The sequence below is a fragment of the Pinus tabuliformis genome, chromosome 6 (genome assembly GCF_031772625.1).
Source record: "Pinus tabuliformis cultivar Carrire ecotype Pingquan chromosome 6, CPIR1, whole genome shotgun sequence".
Lineage (NCBI taxonomy): Eukaryota > Viridiplantae > Streptophyta > Pinopsida > Pinales > Pinaceae > Pinus > Pinus tabuliformis.
Window position 1 is genome coordinate 1,341,865,970 of NC_142292.1, and position 8,383 is coordinate 1,341,874,352.

The 8,383-nt window shown below is 32.3% G+C and overlaps 1 pseudogene; it reads right to left on the reverse strand.

The window, feature by feature from the left end:
- Positions 1–3,224: 3,224 nt before the first annotated feature.
- LOC149263563 (heparanase-like protein 1) lies at positions 3,225–5,254 on the reverse strand (annotated as a pseudogene).
- Between the last annotated feature and the right edge of the window lie 3,129 nt (positions 5,255–8,383).

Sequence of the window (8,383 nt, forward strand, 5' to 3'; positions counted from 1 at the left end):
GCAAAGCACATGGATATCATGTGTTTTCTCCTTTACATTCTACACTTGAATATTTTTTGGATGATCAAACTCTGTTCCTGCTACTGTTTGATCCAAAAAACTTGTCATACAAATTTGAGTCTGCTGCTAGAGTTTGTTTCTGCAGGAAGCAATATATGTAAACAATTTTTTTCAAGACAATATGCAGTATATGTAAACAAAAAAGGTTGTTGTTTCTCTGATTTCGAATTCATTGAACCCTTGATTGTGTATGGAATATTGATAATCTCATGAAAGGCCAAAGTCTGTTACGGAAAGACCTAAAAGACTTAGTGGATTCAGTCAGATACTTTTGTAATATTTATTATTATCACTAAATACATGAATCTGAAAATAAGATTTTCGACGATAACGGGTTTTGAGATTGAATGTTGGATTTATTATTTATAATGTAACCGCTGAGTGCTTTCCTGGAGCAAAATCATGGAGTCAACCATAACCAGTCATGAACTAAAGCCCTAAACTCTAAAGTAATATAAAGGGTGAAGTCTCGTACCCTGAAAAGTTGTCATCTGTCCAATAAAGAAATAGTTTGATTTTTTGCCAATGTGTCATCGAATTGACAGGGGTCATAATTAGAAGTTGAAACATCCTTTATTGAAGTTATCTGAGAAATAAATATACGAGGAAATAGATGCACATGAATCATGATTGAATGGAAGTTTAGTTCTTACTTTGTGATTCGACAATTGAATATTAAAGTAGACTTTGTGGCACTGACCATATGGTTCCTCGAGTAATCCGTTTACACAAGTTTCAAAACTCGGGAAGTTTCCATGAAGTGTATATATGCGCATACCAATGCAGTTGGTGGAGAGGGCAGCAACAAGATTACCAATATCTCCGAAGGCTATTTAATTACTGTTCTTCTTCATTGTCATAAGGAAATTCTAATTCTTTCCACCTCCATAAACACCCAATTCCTGCCACCTAAAACAAACAAATAGAGGAGTTCCAAATGAAGTCACATAAACCCACCCAATGGAGGAAATCCCAATTGACATCAATTTTGTAAGAAGAAACAGAGAGTTAACGAATGAACATGGCACTTTTTAATAATAATAAAAATGAACTGGAGATGAATCATCAGTTCTTCAATGACCACCTCAGAGCACACCGGGAAGAGTACCCCTGCTCTAATTCGCCCAAACTCCATTCTTAGAAAACCTGCTGGTAGAACCTATCAATTTTTCATCAATTATGTCCTAAATTCAGTCACGAATTTTGTCTGGAATATAGTTAATTTTTTCAAATTTTCATGAATTTTGTCCAAAATTCTGTAACGAATTTGGTGTTGAATTCAGTAAGGATTTTTTCAATCTTCACCTAACTTTCAATTATAAACTCATTTTACACCATCAAATAATGAAATCACTCGTATTATATTTTAATGCAGGAGTAAAAAAAAATTAAACAATAATAATTTTTTTTATTATAATAAAAATAAATTCATTTACTTTATTGTATTTGTAATTAATTTTACAATTTATTTTGTCAAATTAAATTGTATATAAATTTTACAATTTATTTTGTCAAATTAAATTACAAAATTTATATATTTTAATGACTTTTTAAACTAACTAATTAATTATTTATTTTACTTTCAATTTTCTTTTATTTTGCTGATTTAGATTTGATAATATTTTATATACATTCAATTTGACTAAACAAATGCCTTTAAAATTTAAACAAAATCACATAAAACCAAATTAATTTTTCAAACCCATATACATGATAATAAAACCTTGGTTAAACATCACATGAGATAGCTTTTTAAACGAATTGATAAAGTTGTTATGGACTTGAAGGTTTTATACCTTCTAAAATTGGAAAATGTATGATACAAAATGGAAGAATTTAGTATTAAAATATGGAGAAAACTTTTTGGTATACATTAAGGGTAGGCTTTTCCATTTTGAAATGTTTATTATATAATGATATATCACAGTAAGAATGGGTGGTTGGTGGTGTAATTGAAAAATGATCTATGGAAATAGTTAATGTGAGCAACAATTAGTAGATGGGGTGTAAAAATATAGAAATATAAAATTTGTAATGATGAAGCCTATGAATAACGAGATGTTCTAGGAAAAATTTAATGATTATCTAAATTATGTGGAAAGTGGGAAAAAAAATTAGGAGTCATTTTGAGCTACAACATGTCTTATCTCAAATTGTTGAGGGGGGATGTTAGGATATAAGACATTGTGAGTAGTGAGCATTCTATCACCTCGTTGCTCATGAGCTCTATCTAAAGATCATGGAGGGTTTGCCAATGGAATTGACATGTTGCTATATGATTAAGAGTATTGATCGCATGTAATCCCTATTGAGCAACAACACGTCTTTCTTATTTCTCAATGGATGTTTCTATCTTTGAGGGTTTACCATATAAACCTTGATATCTTGATCTTTGAGCTATGTGGGTTATTTCACTTTGGTGTTTGTTCATGTGATTGCTAACCTATGTTTTTCAATGGTCAATTCAAAGTCTCTTCAAGAACACTGCAATATTAGGTTGCGAGGTCCGAAGAGGCATGTAGCCACAAAGCAAGAAGAAGTAGGAATCCTTATTGTTGGTAGACAACTCTAGAGAGGGTGTAGTTTCAGATTATGCAAACCAAAGGCTGAAAAAGAAAGGAGCATGGAAGATTAGAATATAAGTTGAATAATTGCAATTAAATTGCACCAAAGTAACTATCTGTGTGCAAATTAAAAGTATAGAAATAAGTGTAACACTTCTTGCACACGCTTTAATACAACCTAATCTAAAATATATAAGGATTGTAAGATGTGTGAAAAAAATTCTAGACCCTCCCACAAGCACATCGCCATCACAACACAACATCAATAGTTGGGCATATTATAAATGCATAGAAAAGGTGGGAGTAGAGTAAAAGAAACTAGAGAACAGAGGGTGCCCCCCTCATCATCATCACCTTTTGATACAAGGGACACAGGTCATTTCCATTTTCTCTTTTATATATTAAATGTCATTCAGTCTCCCTTTTGGAAAATTGTTTTATGAATCTTGGATCCTAGGATCTCAATTATATGCCTGCTCAATCTAGAATCCCATTTTTACATAATTAGCCATCTAGTACTTTGAGGAGCCCATCAATTTGTTGTTTTATCTGCATTTAGTCCCAATTTCTCTTTCCGTATATTAGGTATTCTGTAGGTTTTTAACCCTGTACAAGAAACAACAAAATGTTATATTTCCACATATTAATTGGGATAAAGAAATAATGAAATGAGTACTACATGGTAATTACATTAATCTTTGAAAAATGAGCATATGTGTTCAGGTAGGGTGGTCCTATAATATTAATGGAAAGCACACCTCTCCCATCAACAAATGCCAAAGCATTGCACTGAATCATAAATCAGAACGACAAGCATGAAGACTTCCCTTTGTTTCTATATAAACCATAATATTTTACTCCCTCAATAATAGAGACATTTCTTTCAAATTCCAAATTGAATTATTTGGATTTTCTTAACATTAACAAAAACAACCCCACAATCTGAGGAGGTCTAGCAGATCATGGACTGGTCACCTATAATAATCAGGATTAAGTGTAAATTTGTTGTATTAAGTTAGCACCAATCAAGATTTGTCTATAATAAACTTTAGAATCATATATAGATGACATTCCAAGCTAATTTAAATACCTACAAAAAGCAGAGAAAGAATTCAGTAATACACAACAAGTTCCCATATGATACTTGTCATTTTCCCATTGAAGAGGAAAAGAAACAGAAAGCTAAGTGCATCATGTAAACAAATTGAATTGAAAAAAAAAATACTAAGGGACAAGATGAGAAATGAGAGAGATAAAAAAAGAGGATTAAGATTGAAGTTTTGAACATTACGTGTCTGTATAAAATTTAAAAGTACCATTGAGTAATTTATTTGCTAAACAATTGGTTTACTAAATAAAACATAGACCAGAATTCTCTAAAATATATAGATGTGAATATTTCCAAGGTAGAACAAGAAAAATGCAATAAGTCTCACCATAAACTATTCACAAAATAATTTGAAACACTATACTTTCCACCGTTATAAGCTCCACTTTCTTCTCCAACCCAGACACTTTCCAAAGGGAAACATTTATGAAAAATAGCTAACATTTGTCTGAACTTTGTAGATTCTCGACTCAAGTACCCTAGATTAAGTATGTTATGTGTCAAATGCTTATCCACACCCAGGTAACAATGAAACATAATTACTTCCTATCAAAACTTGTGAATGCAAACAGAAAGAATATGATGGATTTTATCTTTATCTTATCTACCTACTCTAAGATCGTATATATGTTGTGTAACATCATTTAGAACATTTGGCTCTGTTTGTGGAAGAAGTCCTTGAAACCAAGTCCGATCAAAGAATCCATCTAGTGCTACTGCTAATGGTTTCTCACGAGAATGCTTGTTTATGTCATTCAAAATCTTACTAAGCTCAATTACATCAACAACACATTGTGGAGCACTGACTTTTATGCTAATACCACCTCCACTCAACTCATATCTTGACCCCAAAATGAAAGTATTGGTTTTCATATACAAATGAGCAAGATTGATCAACCCCACATGTTGAACTAATGATAGAAGGTCTAGTTAAATAACATTACCAAAATCCTTTGCATATATCTTATAACCATGGTAGACTATGTACTGAATAATGTTGTGAGCATTGCTTGAATTCCAAGGACCTCCCCAAAGGCCATCCTCAAACATCTGATATCGACCATACAATGCATTTAAACCAAATGCCACCATAGACATGTATCACAATGATACAAGTATTTATTGTTTGATGATAGGGAAACCACTTTGGATTACCAATATACTTAATGGTTAGTTTAATTTATATATTGTGAGAAGTAATTCTTTCAGTTACCTTTTTTTTTTGAAAAACTTGTTGAGTTTATCTCATATCTTCATCTTAAGACAACCTTTTGAGAAATTAAACACCTTATAAACATCCCTAACAAAAGGATAGGATGGTTATCACAGAGGCCCAATGTCATATATCAGTTTGTCTTGGAAAGTTCCACCCAACTTGCATTTTAGTGGAAATAATGCTACATGTCACCATAATCCAGTGTTATATCACACTTATTTTTAGATAATGTTAGACATCTTGCACTCTATCTTACTGAAGCCAAAAAGTTTTGAAAACAATAAAAGAACTTTGTATCAATGCCATTTCTATACATGTCATAATGTCTCAAGTTGGTGCAAAAATGCATCAAATTTCAAGATGAAAATTTATCAACATATATTTCATTGAATCTATAAGGACAAATGAATTGGGTTGTATCCTACTTGTAAGTGAGGGTTCTTCTTCACTTCTTCCACGAAAAAAATAATTTAGTAATTTTATTTATAAAAACATAACAGTGGGAAAATTGTCTTTAAAGGTTGTAAATGGGGATGCTTATCCTTACGATGGCTAGGTTTAAATCCTAGTGAACATGCTCCACCTGATAAAGACAAAGGAGAGAGGATGGTGTGTTTTTTGCAGGTGTTGTACCTCCTTATCCCCATTGTACTCTAAAGAAAGGGTACTTGACTAGCTAAATAGCTTAAGAGGCAAAGGTGTTCACACCAACAAACACAATCTCAATTCCCTATCTATACATGTCCCAGAGTGATGAAAAAATCCATCAAATTTCAGGATGTGCAATTCCTTAACATGTATTTACTTGAAACTAAGAGGAAAATGGATTCACAATTACAAATACAATCCCGATGCTATTTCTATACATGTCCGAGATAGATGAGTAAATGCACCAATTTTCATGATGCACAATTTTACATGTATTTGATTAAAACTAAGATATAAAAGGGGTTCATAGCACTAAATTCAATCTCAATGCCATTTATATATGTCACAGGCATTAGAGAAATGTATCAAGTCCGAGGATGCATAACTTATAGACATGAAATTGAATAACACTACTAGAAAAAAAGGTTCACACAATAAATGTAATCTCAAAAAGGTTCACAAATGTGTAATCTTTTAATGTCTAAGAATGCTAACATCTGCATACCTCTTATGCCATTTTCAAAAATTGATGTTTTGAGATCTTGCAACAACAAACAACTAGAGCATGGAAATGACAATAATATACACATTAACTAAAAAATAGGGTTTAATCATAACTTTAATCGATCTATATATGTGATTCTTTCCATTGAAAAATAGATAGTTTGACAAGGTGGGCACAAGGAAGTATTATGAAACTGTTTATTTTTCAAGGATTCAATAGAAATGGTAATGCTTACCAAATTTAGAAGGGACACATCTACCCAACTACATATGTCATAATCACACTTTTTAGGAGGCCACCAATCTAAAGTAGCACATATGGAGTGATTGCATGTGGGTATGTGTGTCTATGTCACGAGAGAGGTATACCTCAAACACTAACAAAATTGGAACCTATGAATCATTATTTTTTTGCATGGTTAACTCTTGACTTTTGAATTCATTCATTGTCCAAAACAAATCATTTTGCAGTGTGAGAAATAAACAATTATATGAGACAACATGCTACTTTCTAAAATGACCCAATGAGCTAGAGCAGAGAATCATGTTTCTAGTCAATTTAATGTCAATCCTACTCTATAACTTAAAATAATAATATAATAAAGAACCTAGAGCCTTATGTGGGTTTATTACTACATGTTGCAAGTTAAAGCACCATCTAGGAACAACACAACTTAATACATGTCTGTCATTACAAATAACTTATATTCGGGATCTCTTTGAAGTTTCAAGAATCTTTGACCATTGAATTCAATTTAGGTCTAGGGAAAGCTTTTTTTGTTGATATTGTTTATTTTACTCATTCTATCATATGTACTAACCAGACTTGTTTAACTTAAAAGATCCAAGTGGGGATGAAATGGATAAAACGTAAGGAGAACTTGCCTTGTGTTATTTAAGTAATTTGAATAGACTGGAGTGAAAGAGCGGTAGATCACATTGTCCATCTACCTTTCTGACAGTGAGCACTCAATTTTCCATTGTCTCCTTCACCTCCTTCACCTTGGTATTTTCTGGCAAACAAAAATGCCGAATAAATTTCCCATGAGAACACTCAATATGATGCCACTTGTCAATCTTATGCTCTTCTTCATTCTTGCACTTGACATTGATATGTAGAACTCGACCATATTCCATCTCAATCTTGACCTCCTCTTTCTTCAGATCTATGTAGAAAGAAAGGCAAATCCCAAGAACTAAAAACTAATCCCACCCTTACAAACAAAAGTAACATGAATTCTCTAAAGGACATGATTGAATAACTAGAAGATCGACTTTGAATATGTGAGCGTCGAAAGTTTCCTTCCTGACAATTTGAGTATTGGTTATGTTTGTTGCATCATCCCTTCCAGTGTGCCCAATATCCCTAACAAATGGAGAAGCATGTCACAAGTTTGGATTAGTCGGCACTCACACCACATAAGGCTTTAACACCACAACACCATTGGTGCAACAAACACAATCAGAAACCATAACCATACATGAACCTTAGAGTGACCTTACTTAATCAACTCCTGTAGTGCCTTCAATGATCACATTCATGGTGTCTCGTTTTCCTCTCAATTGATATAAAATTTGAATCGAGTGAGTAGGTGAAAAGCTAGAAGGGGGAATTCAATGCAGAATGGATCTAGAACTACCATAACTCCTCGATAATCACAATGAAATCAATGCACCAAATCCCTCGATCATGTAGTAGTTCACTTACATCTGCTAAAAAATATACGTAGAAAACTAAAATCAGCATTAAAAATACCGAATAATTTCTCAGGTATAAACAAACTAATGCCTCCAACCCGTCCCTATATATCACGTAGTAACATAATTAAAAATAAGAGGTTTTGAGATTTTTATATTTTCTATTACTTCGAAAGAAAACGTTATTTAAAAAAATTCATCTAAGATGTAAAAAGTTAATAAAAGAAAATTAAAAACCGTACTTAATGAAAATACTATCAGTGTGTTCAATTTCCTTTTGAAAATTAATACAAATATTGTTCGACAATGACAGCCATTCATTTCTACTCGGAATGGGAAAATTGGCCTCGCTAAAATTCATCAATTCATTTCCCTTAACACTTAAAATAGAAAAGAAGCGTTGAAAAATGTTAGGAATAAAAAAGCAGTGAAAAGGCACACTTGTTTTGGTGCAATTTAATTATGATTCCTCAACTCAATTATCAAGAGAAGTCCAGATATTAGAGAAAATACTTGGTTTGAATAATATATGTGAGTAGATTTTTTAAAGGTGAATTATAACGTTGCTTAGGTGTAATTTAGTTA